General features: G+C 36.5%; 1 protein-coding gene across 7 annotated transcripts in view; it reads left to right on the top strand.

The window, feature by feature from the left end:
* Positions 1 to 14,112, top strand: part of ARHGAP32 (Rho GTPase activating protein 32) — a 201,124-nt gene that overhangs the window by 19,095 nt on the left and 167,917 nt on the right. For 3 of the 7 annotated variants that reach the window (XM_034666073.1, XM_019796872.2, XM_034666074.1), the window contains exon 1: positions 5,605 to 5,759. The exons of the other annotated variants lie outside the window; for them this stretch is intronic. The gene's annotated coding sequence lies outside the window, so the exon portion shown is untranslated. Of the gene's footprint in view, positions 1 to 5,604; positions 5,760 to 14,112 lie in introns of those variants that run through there. 7 annotated transcript variants of the gene reach the window in all.

The following is a 14,112-nucleotide window of genomic DNA, read 5'->3' as shown; positions in this document are numbered from 1 at the left end:
GGAAGTTTCTGGTTTCTCTGAATAGGCTAAAGAGAGAGGCAAAAGAAGAAATATGGAGACTAGTTAGAAGGTTATTATAATAGGTGAACTGTAATGGTAGCTTGAACCGGAATGGTAGATATAGTGAAAAATGGTTAGATTCTGGAGAGAGTTCTACAGATAAAGCCTACTGTTTTTGCTGTTGAATGGGATGTTATAGAGTGAGCTAAAGAGATGTCAAAGAGGACTTCAAGTTTTTTGGTTTGATCAACCTGAAGAATGGAGTTACGTTTACTGAAATGCTGGAAAAGCAGTTTTTGTTGGGGATTGGTTAGAAAAGTCCAATACAGTGTAGTTTTCCACATGATAGTTTGAGATACACATTTAATCTATTATAACTTTTTGCAGTTCGGGTCTCTTAATAAGAACCGTGAGATTCCTTTTGTGAAGAATAACATTTTACTTAATTGTAGTTAAGTTAGTGTTTCTTATCATCAAAATTGAATGCAAATGTTCATGTCACTGATGATCTATAATAAGATTTTGCATATTTCATTTTTGAAAATGCTTTTTCACTAAGATACTGCCAAATACAGACCTGACATCAGTTCATGAGCATGTGATTTTAATTGAGCATATTTATCTCTTGGAAGGCATTTATAGAATTCTATTAGATTCTTCTCTGATATTTACCTTTTAGCATAACATGATACTGCAAACATCCAATTAAAGGTGAGGTTGAAGCTCCTCAGTTGCAAGGTTAAATGGATTTTGCAGTATGGGAATTTCCTTGTAATGATGATCTGAAAAACCCTGCTGGAACTGTAGTTGGAGTCCAGAAAATACAATCATTGCAAATTTTTGGGTAATGGAGATCTCTCTTCTTGTTTTAATGTTTGATAGCTTGGAAAATAATGTATGACAGTTCATGATTATGATTCTAACATTTATCACAATGTAAGTTTCTCATAAGCTATGTTTTGCTTTGCAATTTTAGATTAAATTCATTAAGAAATAGCATAAAATCTGCAGCAAAAATGAAATTATGAAGGCCATTTAGCATTCAGTAACAGGTTGAAAATAGGTCCAACTGAACTTTTTCTGTTTCACCCATATTTTTTACCAAAATTGGTATAAAGTATCTTAGTAGATTCCACTTCAGGTTGTACTGAATTAATGTTTGTTGAATTTATTTCAGAATATTGTCAGCTGTAGTTGTCCTAGACAGACTGTATATAGGGGCTAATTCTTCAGCCACTTTAAACTCAGCATTGACTCCTCAGCAACTCAGTAGTATTGGTTACATTCGTTGACTCATCAAGAGTTAAGGAAAACCACCTGAAATCATTTGCTTTATTTTTAAATGGACTCTTGATTTTGCTCTCCATGACCTCAAGTCTTCATGCCTGTACTTACCAAAAGACTATTAGGCTTAAATCAGTTTGTTTTCTCTGGATTTCTTTGCTATAGTCAAACATGATTTAACTGATTCACCATTAGTCAGTGGCTTTCCTTGCTCTGCTAACAAATGATCTACTTGGGAATTTACTTTGGATGCAGTCTTGTTTTTATTTTTGTGAAGAAATTCTGTGTGATGCTTTACTCATTTACTCTGTTTTAGAGTTTTCTAACTTTTCAGATTGTTGTTTTCCTGTGAGTTGAGAATATTGTGATGAGTGTGTAGTTTGGTAATGTTTGATGTATATCCTTTCTTTCAGCACAGCTGTAGTGTCAGCGCATAATCAACACAGTATTTTGCCATCTTATTTGATAATGAAACCCACATTCTCCTGTGCCTTAAAAGCATGACATTCATAGTCCACTTATCTCTTCTCGGCTTATTTTTTATGTGTTGTGTACAAATCGGTAATTTTAAGCACATGGTATGGTGATACATGTGGAACTTGCAATGCTGTTGAGTTGTAACTCCATAGTGTAATTTATGGTGTGCTGAGCAGCGGTATGAATTGGTGAGAGTGCCTCATAATGTCTCTTTCATAGCTGCTCAGCTGTCATTGTAACGTGAAAGTAGCCATAGATAATACATAAACAAGCATGGCTGTGTTCCAATAAAACTTTATTTATGGACACATATTTGAATTTTATGTAATTTTCACATGTCATTAGATAATCATCCGTCTTTTGATTTTTCCTCCCCAAACATTTAAAAATGTTAGCTTATGGGCTGTACAAAAACAGGCATTGGACTGGATTGGCCCTAGTTTTGGCCTCTGCCTCATATAATTGTAACTTAAGATGTAAGGCTTTCTGAAACCTTTCAGATAGAAAAATAAAATAAAATAAAAATAGAACCAAGTTGTTCTATTTTACTTCTCATGGTGTGTTGTTCATATCTATGTCTTAATACTTGATCTCATTCTAGTTAGTCATGGATGTATCTGTCTTCATTGACTATATAATCTTGTTTTCATTTTATTGAAGGATGAAGTTTAAAGAGGATATAATCATGACTCTCATACAAATATAAAATGAACACATGCCAAGGATATTTAACTCATTAATTAATGAAGGAACCAGTCAAGTGTTACAGCTTGATTCAAAGGAGATTTGGTTCGAAGGAGAATTCAGAGTGCCTTACTGTTAGAGATTAATCATGCTAAAATAGATGCAAATGGATGCAAAAACTGGCAAAACTGTTTAGTTCCACTAGACACAATTTGCATTTCTATGGATGGGAATTATTTGTACTGTTAGTTTTCTGCAAGTTAACTTCTCTGCAGAGATGGAAAATAGCCTCACCAAAAAAAGCTCCACACCTCTATCAGATCAATGAATCGCTGCAGGTGGCTAGCGTCCCATTGTAAAAGATACTCAGTAATCTGGCTTGCTGTTAGTGTGTGGAAAAGCAACTGTTTTAATGATTTTGTATTCTGAAGTTTTACTGAATTTGTTTATTAGTTCTGACAGTGTTTTGTTGGAGTCTTTAGGGTTTAGCATATTACGTCATCTAGAAATAGTTATAGTTTTACTTCTTCCTTTCTGATTTGGAGGCCTTTTATTTCTTTTTCTTGCTTACTTGCTCCCGGTACGATTTCTAGTACTATTTTGAATAGACATGGTGAGAGTGGGCAACCTTGTCTTGTTCCTGATCTTAGAGGAAAAGCTTTTAGCTTTCCATCATTGAGTATGATATTAGCTGTGGGCTTGTCATATATGGCCCTTATGCTGAGGTACATTCCCTGTATATCATCTAGATCGAGAGTTTTTATCATAGATGGATGTTGAATTTTGTTAAATGCTTTTTCTGCATCTGTTGAGATGCTCATATGATTTTTATCCTTCATTTTGTTAATGTGGTGTGTTACGTAGATTGATTTGTGGATGTTGAACCATCCTCTGATCCCTGTATGAATCGGCTTGACCATGGTGTATGATCCTTCTAATGTACTGTTGGGTTCAGTTTGCTAAATATTTTGTTGAGGATTTGCATTCATGTTCATCAGGGATGTTGTCCCATAACTCACGTACTTACTTATTTATTTAGAGTGTGTGGCGGGGGAGGGGCAAAGGGAGAAGAAGAGAGAGAATCTCAAGCAGATTCCACACTGAGTGAGGAGCCGGAGGCAGGGCTCGATCTCACAACTCTGAGATCATTACCTGAGCTGAAAGGACTCTTAACTGACTGAGCCATCCAGGTGCCTCTGTAATTTATTTTTCTTGTGGTGTCCTTGTCTGCTTTTGATATCTAGGTAATGCTGGCCTTGTATAATCAGTATGAGAGTGTTCCCTCTTATTTTTTGGAAGAGTTTAAGAAGGGTTGGTATTAATTCTTCTTTAAACATTTGGTAGAATGCACTAGTGAAGCTGTCTGATCCTGGATTTTTATTTGTTGGGAGGTTTTTGATTACTGATTCACTCTCCTTACTAATAATTGATCTGTTCTAAATCATTTTAAAATCAAAACAACAACAAACCCTACAGTAGCACCCTATCCTTTTGTGATTTATGGTTTACTTATTATTCTTCATAAATTTATAACTAAGTAGCTATAATATAAGCATTATAAAAACTATAGTTTTTCTTAATTATTAAGTGAAATACTTACTTGCAATTATTTAGCAGTGAAATCATTTAGGGAAAAAAGTTAGGATCTTAAAAAGATAAGAGAAAAAACCTGAAGAGAGAATCTTTAACCAGTTCTGAATATTTTAACTAAAACCACCTTACATCATACTTCTTAGTGTTCTATTGTATATTTTATTTTTAATATTGATTATATCGGTATTCTCAGACTGGATCCTGTTAATTCTCAAGGTTTTTTTTGGAATAATTTCTCACATGAATTTTTTTTTTTTTACCCTTAAAATCAGCACGTTCAAGGCTAATGGCTAAAGCAGGTCATGTTGTATGTAGTAAAGAAGTTGTTACTGACAAAATAAAATCAGTGGCCCTTGGTGAAAATGCTCATAGATGCTAACAACCAGAGCCCTGAAAATTAAAACAAGTTATAAATGCTGAATTTCCAAAATATTGGAAACTTTACAAAGGAAGATAACAAGTTAATGCTCAATGTTGTTAGCATGTATGTGTGCCTCTGCACATGCCTTCCCCTTTCTCATAAACAGACACTTGTGTACTTGGCTCGTGTGTGCATGCATGCGCTCTCTCCCATACACTCATACTTTCTCTCTCACACACTCCTAATCGCAGCCACAATCACTCCTGAGGGGTTGGCTGGCTCTTTTCCTCTGCCTCTCCTTCCCACCTGCTAAATGCAGGTGCGCACAGGGGGTCTCTGTTTTGTTCCTTTACGCTTGTTTCTTCCCACTTCTTTACTGTTCCTGCAGATTGGACTGTCATCTCTGTACAGATGACGTCCATGTCCATATCTCGAGCTCTGTTAAGAATTCATTCCCCACTGGAAGGTCCTGTAGAAGCTGTGACCTATAGAGTTCCGCTGAATCTCAGCTTTCCTCCTCCCAGAAATGAGTTTCTTCCTTTTAACTCGACGGTTTATGTTAGTAATACTTCAATCCAGTTGCTCAGGTTCTGAATCCTTGCATTTGTTATAAATCATTTTGCTCCAGTTGCGTGGCCTTCTCAGTCTTTGTCAAATGTGCCAAGTATTCTCCTACTTCAGGGCCTTTGTATTTGCTGTGTTCTCTTCTCCTGGAAAGTGCTTTCCCTACATGATCTGCAAAGCTTGCTCTGCTCTGCTCTTCTGATCTCTTTAAATGTTACAGTTAAGTGCTGCCTTTACTCACCCTCTTAGAGGAAATAATAGCCCTGCCTTCCTCTCTGCCTTTTTTACTCGGCTTTAATTTTCTCCATAGTACTTGCAAATGTAATTTGTATCATTATTATCTTTATTTTCCATTAGATTATAAATTCCTTGAATACAGGGACGTTGTCACTTCTGTTTACTGTTTCATCCCCTGTGCCTGGCCTAATAAATTCTTAGTGAATATTTTTTTTTGAATGAATGAAATTGTCATTCTCTGGACAAATAGAACCGTTTGTTTTTCCTTGAAAATGCCCTGAATTTTCCTGCTTTATTACCTCATTTGTTAGATGTTAATACGAATTTTCTTCTTTTCTTTTTTTTTCTTTTCTTCTCTCTCTCTTTTTTTCTCTTTTCTCCTTTTTTTAAGATAAAAGTGAGACCATTGGTACATTTTTCTTAGACTTTTCAAAAGTACCCTTTGTATTGGACCATTCCCCCGTCTGTTGCCTACTTTCTAAAGAGGAACGAGGATTGATTAAAACAGCTGGATTATTTCTTCCTGAGTAATCTTGAGGAAGAGGTAATTTTGGAGGAGGTGTGTATTTTGTTTATTGCTCCTTTATTAATAGTTGTCCACTTTGTTTGGTACTTAGACTGGTTCCTTTTACTCATTGAGCTATAAAAAAACTGCAGTTTGAATAAAAGAAATAAGTCTTTGCAAATGTTCTTTGAATGAATGTTTTTAGCTCTTTTATTGCTGCATGATATTTAACAGTGCATTTTGATTGTTGGGTATAACTCAGAGAAACTGAAGATGTTTATCATTTCACAGCCTTTAAAAACTGAATGTTTTCTAGTTTTGCTTTCTGAATAATCACAAATGCAACCATTGATTAATATGCAAAGCCCAGGTTTTGAATTCCTGCCAAATATATTCAGAACTCTTCAATAAACAACTCCAAGCCCACCCCATTCCATGGTGCATCCTTTTCTGGCTGAAGATTGTGGGAATTCTCTGGCATGAATCAAGCAGCGTTAATTATTGAAGATAATTAATGTACTGCTGAGAGTTCTGAGATATGTATTAGGTGAGCCATATGAAATTGTTAGTTTTATAGGTTAAACAAGCTCAAAATTGGCAGTTTTATAAGGTTAGGCCTAAAATCTTTTGAACTGTTGAACTGATCTCAAACCGAGCATTTTATTATTAATTATTAAACTGAAAACTATAGTTGACCCTTGGACAACACGGGTTTGAACTGTGCAGATCCACTTATATGTACATTTTCCTGGATAAATACAGTATGGTATTGTAAATATATTTTCTCTTCCCTATAATTTTCTTAATAATATGTTTCCCCAGCTTCCTTTATTGTAAGAATACAGTATATAATACATGTAACATGTAAAATATGTGTTAATTGACAGTTTATGTTATTGTTAAGGCTTCTGGTCAGTAGTAGCCTATTTGTAGTTAAATTTTTGGGAATCAAAGGTTATACTCAATTTTAATTGACGCTGCAAGGGGTCAGTGTCCTTAACTCCTGTGTTAAGGGTCAATTGTACATTCCAAATATTGTGCTATTTAAGACATTAAGTGATCTGGATTTACTTTTACTGAGAGAATTTGTTATATAGCTTTTCAAAAAAGTGTTTTAACTTAGGAAACATTCAGGGAGAAAATACATAAAACATACAGTTGGAGGCATAACGATTCTTACAGATCTCAACTGGAGTGTCATGGATAGCGTAGAATCTTGCTGTTTCTTTCTTTAATGAAAGATTCCCAATGAAGTGTCTCGCTCATTTGTGGTTCTTTCTTCCCTTCTGCTATTCTTTTGTTCATACCCTGCCTTATTTCAGAAAGAACTTGTACTCTATGTTTTATAATATATATTTAACTAATACATGCAAATTTTTGTTAGTAGGTCTGGTGTACAAAATTCAAATGTAGAAACAGATCAGTATCATTTTCTAGCAGCACTGGAGACTAGGATAATTTACCTGAATAAAGTCCCTATAAGGTAATAGTATACTGTTTTTAGATTTTCCTAAGAACCTTAATAGAAAATACCTGATAAATTTATTTACAACATTCAAACCCTGTATTTTCAGCAAAGTAAATACTTGCTGAATAAGGAGGATTATCTTTAATGATTGGGACAGATGGGAGTGAGATGAAGGAGAGAATGAATCTCCATTATAGAGAAGTAGATACTTCAGAATATTTAACAGTTTTGCTAATATGTCATTGTGTTAATTTTTATGTTGATTTACTAGATATTTTCTGCTGGAGGATTTGTGATTATTATAGTAATGGATGTTGCTAATAACTTAAATTATTTTAAATGTTGCTCCGAATAATTTTTTTCTTGCTCTTAATTTTTTTTTTTTTGGAAGTGACATTATTTTGTAGTAGAGTTGAACCTTAAGGCAACTTCTTTATTGCGAAGGAATTAGTTTTATTATTACTTTTTAAAATCATAGGGTTTTTTTTTGTTTTTTGGTTTGTTTTTTTTTTTGCTTTAGTAATCTCACCCCGTTGTTACCATTCAAAATAGAAAATTAAATAGAAATAATTATATAGTTTACTCCTGGGTCTTATTTGATGGTTATTTGTATGCTTTGGGAGTTATCCTTGTATTTAAATCTACCTGCCTCCTTTGATTCCAAAGTGTTTTTAACACTTGCACGTTAGGAGTTCAGTTCTAGATACCACGTTGGAGGAAATATGTGAAGAAAATTATGTAATCTGTTTTTAATATTAAGGATATTTTTTTTTAAAGATTTTATTTATTTATTTGACAGAGATAGAGACAGCCAGTGAGAGAGGGAACACAAGCAGGGGGAGTGGGAGAGGAAGAAGCAGGCTCATAGCGGAGGAGCCTGATGTGGGGCTTGATCCCATCACGCCAGGATCACGCCCTGTGTCGAAGGCAGACGCCTAACGACTGCCCCACCCAGGTGCCCCAAGGATATTTTGTTTTATCAAAATTCTTTTGAAACTATTCACACAGATAACTCAGTTAATTTAATTTCTTGGTAATATACTTACTGTTTAAGAATTGGGGCACCTGGGTGGCTCAGTTGGTTAAGCGTTGGCCTCTTGATTTCGGCTCAGGTTGTGATGTCGGGGTTGTGAGATCCAGCCTCAACTCAGGCTCCATGTGGAGCCTGCTTAAGATTTTCTCTCTGCCTCTCCCCCTCCCTCCACTCTCTTCCTCTCTGGATAAAAAAAAAAATGAGTTTAGTGATATTGTTGTTCAACATAATATGTGGTAGATTTAACAGATTTAGCTTTTCCTTAGTATTGGGATAATTACTATTGCATTTCCCTTTATTGTCTCTTGTTCCTTTGTAAGAAAGGGAACAATACTTGGACCAATTAAAATTTAATAGCTTCTATAACCATGTTTCATTTCAGAGGTTTGTTCCGTGTGTTTCCTATGGTGAAACTGTGGTTGAGTATGAACACTGGCAGTCCCATTTGCCCTTCTTGACAGAACGGACTTCATATTCAAATCTTGTTTTTTCAGTTATGCATATGGTAATGCATATGTATATGTATAGATTTTCTTTGACTTATGATGGGGTCACGTTCTGATGAACCAATTGTACGTTGAAAATACTATAAGTTGAAAATGCACTTTTCTTTTGAAAATGCATTTGATACATCTAACCTACTGAACATTATAGCTTTGCTTAGTCTATCTTAAACGTGCTCAGAATACTTAAATTAGCCTACAATTGGGGAAAATTATTTAACACAAAGCCTGTTTTATAATAAAGTGTTGGATATCTCAATGGATTTATTGTATATTTTATTGAAAGTGAAAAACAGAATGCTCGTATGGCTGCAGAACCATTGCTTACCCTCATGATCCTGCTGTGGACTAGGAGCTACGGCTCACCGCTGCTGCCCAGCATCACTGGAAAGTACAGTACTGTGTATCACTAGCCCAGGAAAAGTCAAAATTCAAAACTTCAAGTATAGTTTCTACTGAATGTGCATTGCTTTTGTGCCATTGTAAAGTCAAAAAGTCGTAAGTAAAACCATCTTAAGTCAGGGACTATCTGTATATGTATACAGTTCTACCAACATAGAGGTAGCTCCTATGATTTCTTTTTTCCTTATTTAATAGGCCAAATATTTTTCCTTTTACTACTGCATTTTAAGCAGAAGTGTTATTTTTCATCATCATTATGAAAAAATATTATAACATTAGTCTAAAGCTGTTGTGCCCTCCCTCAAATTCTGAATACAAATAATGAAAAGAATATAATAAATAAGATTTGAGTCTGTTGAAGGAAAAAAGTGAAGAGTGGCAGAAAGTTACCATTTTTTCCCCTGAATTATTTTTGCATGCTTTTTCCTAGCCTTGTACATAAAAAAAGGTTTTGATCTGGGCTTCCTTTCCCCTCACATATGTTGTATTGTGATTTTTTTGTTCTTTGAAGAAAAGGACATTCTGGGGCCATTTTGATAACAGTATATTCTTATGCTGATTGTATTTTGATGTCCTTTGTGAATGCTTATTTGGTGAATTGTTAATTTTCTATAACAGTTTCAGATCTACCTTTGTTGTTCTTAAGTATTAACTACTCATTTGGAATAGTTTATCTTTATGCCCAGTAGAGATTCAGTATTACAATCTTGCTTATTCAGCTGATGAGGAATGTGCATGTATATGTACGTACCTATGTGTAAATATGGATGTAATTTGTCTACCTTGTGAAAATGAGATTTTATATAAAATCATTTATATTTCAAATTACTGGACTTCTATATAAATACAGTGATATCTTTTTCATTTAGTAAGGAATATTATGAAGCTGGGTTTGGGATTTCCTGCCTTCTGTTTTGTTCTCTATTGCAGGAGGTGAGTCCCTGCAAACTACATTTCCTAGGCTCTCTTACCAGGAGGCTTCTGGGTAGGTTTGGCCACTGGGAGGCACTAGTAGAAGATTAGAGGACAGGAATAGGGGAGAAGACCAGTTATTTCTCCTTCTTTTTCTGCTGCGAGATGCATCTCCACCATGGTTCTAGCTCCCTATCTCATTAACTCAAGACTTAGTTCAGTGATCAAAAAATCCATTTTATTGCTAGAACATGGGTATATCTCATCATAAATATGTTTTTACCTTGTTCTTCCCTAAATTTCCTGTAAATACGAATACCTAATTTTATCTGTTGGAATCATGTTGAGTATCTAACCTCATTTAGTTACAGTGGGTTGTTACGCATTTGCATAAGTTGCTCTAAAGTAGGTAGTATGCAGAGGTGGAAGGAGGTAGCTAGCTTGCTTGCTTTCTCTCTTTCCCTCTCTTTTTCTCAGTAAAGCTTTCTTCCTTTATAAAAACAAAACATGCTTATATAGAAAATGTGGAAAAGTGAGGAAAAAAAAGAGCGACTCACCCATAATCCCGTTTCCCACACTGGTGAGGTTATTTTGGTATATTTCCTTCTTGTCTTCTTATAATGCAGAGAGTTTCTAATTTAACACCCACATAAACATGATTTTCTTCTACAAATTTTTCCAAATTGTAACTTTCAAAGAATATTGCTTTGTTAATATATTCTCTTTTCCCTATGATGTCTCAGAGTATAGTTTTATACTTGTAAACAACATGTAGTTTTATATCTTTTTCTTTGCATTGAACATATGCATTCTGCCTTATTATTAAGGTGCTACAGTGAAGGGAAAACTGGATATTCCCCATTGTACATTATGGGAAGTGTCATAAATGAGTTGGCTGGTTCGCTGGAAGGAAGAGATCTGGCTGGTGGACATAGTGTAGGGATACCTGTGAAGGGGAATAAAAAATACTGCTATGGAGAGGGAAAGGAATTAAATTTTCCTCTTTGTAGGGGAAATGAGTAAGGGTCATTTTTTAAAAAAGATTTTATTTATTTGAGAGAGAGAGAGAGCATGCGTGAGCACAAGTAGAGGGGTAGGGGCAGAGGAAGAGGAAGAAACTGATTCCCTTCTAAGCTTAGTCCCAGAACCCTGAGATCATAACCTGAGCCAAAGGCAGATGCTTAACCCACTGAACCACCCAGGTGCCCCAAATGAGCGTCTTGAGAGCTGCAAATTGGGTATGGAACAGTTTGTGGCATGCACATTGAAGTATAGGTTGCAAGGGAGAAAGGAGAGTTGGCTGTTACACTGAGTCAGGTCTATGTACCTCCCACTGACTACCAACCCCACCTGCAGAAATTGCACTTTCTTCCTGGGCTTGGCTTCACATGAGCAGCATCCTCCTGTGAGCTTCCACAAGAGTCTTGGGAGAGTGCTGAAGTCAGTGTGTTCTGTGGAGACTGGGAGTGCTGGAAAGCAAAAACTCCTGGGGCTTTGCGTCACAGTCCTGGGAAGAGAGAGGGAGAGTTTTATTTACTTTTTTAAAAGATTTATTTATCTGTTTGTCACAGAGAGAGCATGTGAGCTGGGGGGAAGGACAGAGGGAGAAGGAAAAGCAGACTCCCCGCTGAGCAAGAAGTTCCTGTGGGGCTCTATCCCAGGACCCTGAGATCATGACCTGAGCCAAAGGCAGACGCTTACCTGCCTGAGCCACCCAGGCTCCCCAAGAGAGAGAGTTTTAATTGCATGAGAGGTAAAGGAGCCCCTTAAAGCCTGGGATCATTCAGGAATTTCTAGGGTCTTACATATCCACATTATTAGTATTCGTTTTCTATTGCTGTGAGAAATTATCACAAATGGAGGTACTTAAAACAATACTCATTTGTTGTCTTACAGTTCTGTAGGTCACAAGTTTGGGCAAGCTGAACTGTTCTCTGCTCAGGGTCTTGTAAGGCAGAAATCAAGGTGTTTGGCTGGGTTGGGCTCTCATCTGAAGACTGAAGAATCTGCTTCCTACCTCATTTAGGTTGTGGGCAGAATTGTTTTAGTTCCTAGGTCTGAGGTCCTAGTTTCTTTGTTGGCTGCCAGCGGCGGGGGGGGGGGGGGGGNGGGGGGGGGGGGGGGGGTGTTTTCTACTATTAGAGGCTGCCTGAATTCCTTCTCATTTGGACACTTCAGGCTTCAAAGCCAGCAGCAGCACCTCAGATCCTTATCATGCTTTTAAATCTTCTTTGGTTTTTCATTGGGCTTCCAGCTGGAGAAAACTGCTTTCCAAGTGCTTTTGTGATTAGATTAGACCCACCCATTTCTTATGTTCCATAAATGAGTGAAACCATATGATAATTGTCTTTCTCTGCTTGACTTATTTCACTTAGCATAATCTCCTCCAGTCCCGTCCATGTTGCTGCAAATGTTGTATAATTGTTCTTTCTGATAGCTGAGTAATATTCCATTGTATATGGACCACATCTTAATCTACTCATCTGTTGAAGGGCATCTCAGCTTCTTCCACAATTTAGCTTTTGTGGACAATGCTGCTATGAACATTGGGGTGTATATGGCCCTTCTCTTCACTATGTCTGTNTTTAGCTATTGTGGACAATGCTGCTATGAACATTGGGGTGCATATGGCCCTTCTCTTCACTACGTCTGTATCTTTGGGGTAAATACCCAGTAGTGCAATGGATGGATCATAGGGTAGCTCTATTTTTAACTTTTTGAGGGACCTCCCCACTGTTTTCCAAAGTGGCTGTACCAACTTGCATTCCCACCAGCGGTGTAAGAGGGTTCCCCTTTCTCCACATCCTCTCCAACATTTGTTTCTTGCCTTGTCCATTTTTGCCTTCTAACAGGAGTAAGGTGGTATCTCATGTGGTTTTGATTTGAATTTCCCTGATGGCTAATGATTTTGAACATTTTTCATGTGTCTGTTAGCCATTTTTATGTCTTCATTGGAAAAGTGTCTGTTCATATCTTCTGCTCATTTTTTGATTTGGTTGTTTGTTTCTCGTGTATTGAGTTTGAGAAGTTCTTTGTAGATCTTGGATACCAGTCTTTTATCTGTAATGTCATTTGCAAATATCTTCTCCCATTCTGTGGGCTGCCTCTTAGTTTTTTTGACTGTTTCCTTGGCTGTGCAGAAGCTTTTTATCTTGATGAAGTCCCACAAGTTCATTTTTTCTTTTGTTTCCCTTGCCTTTGGAGATGTGTCATGAAAAAAGTTGATGTGTCCGATGTCAAAGAGGTTCAGCCTATGTTTTCCTCCATGATTTTGATGGACTCCTGTCTCACATCGAGGTCTTTCATCCATTTGGAGTTTATTTTTGTGTATGGTGTGAGAGAGTGGTCAAGTTTCATTCTTTTGCATGTAGCTGTCCAATTTTCCCAGCACCATTTATTGAAGAGACTGTCTTTTTTCCACCGGATGTTTTTTCCTGCTTTATCAAAGATTAGTTGCCCAAAGAGCCGAGGGTCCATTTCTGGGTTCTCTATTCTGTTCCATTGGTCGATGTGTCTGTTTTTGTGCCAGTACCATGCTGTCTTTGTGATCACAGCTTCGTAGTATAGCTTGAAATCTGGCAACATGATGCCCCCAGCTTTGTTTTTCCTTTTCAACAATTCCTTGGCGACTCTGGGCCTTTTCTGGTTCCACACAAATTTAAGGGCTGTTTGTTCCAGCTCTTTGAAAAATGTCATCGGTATTTTGATCGGGATGGCATTGTAAGTGTAGATTGCTCTGTGTAGCATAGACATTTTACCTATGTTTATTCTTCTGATCCATGAGCATGGAATATTTTTCCATCTTTTTGTGTTTTCTTTAATGTCTTTCAAGAGTGATCTGTAGTTTCTAGAATATAGATCCTTTACCTCCCTGGTTAATTCCGAGATAACGCATGATTTTTGGTGCTGTTGTAAATAGAATGGATTCTCTAATTTCTCTTTCTTCAATCTCATTGTTCGCGTATAGAAATGCAAATTATTTCTGAGCTTTGATTTTGTATCCCACCACATTACTGAATTGCTCTATAACTTCTAGTAGTTTGGGAGTGGATTCTTTTGGGTTTTCCATATAGAGTATCATGTCATCTG

The sequence above is a fragment of the Ailuropoda melanoleuca genome, chromosome 8, assembly GCF_002007445.2.
Source record: "Ailuropoda melanoleuca isolate Jingjing chromosome 8, ASM200744v2, whole genome shotgun sequence".
Classification (NCBI taxonomy): Eukaryota; Metazoa; Chordata; class Mammalia; order Carnivora; family Ursidae; genus Ailuropoda; species Ailuropoda melanoleuca.
Note: the sequence above shows the minus strand (reverse complement) of the source record. Positions and strands in the feature narration are given on the sequence as shown.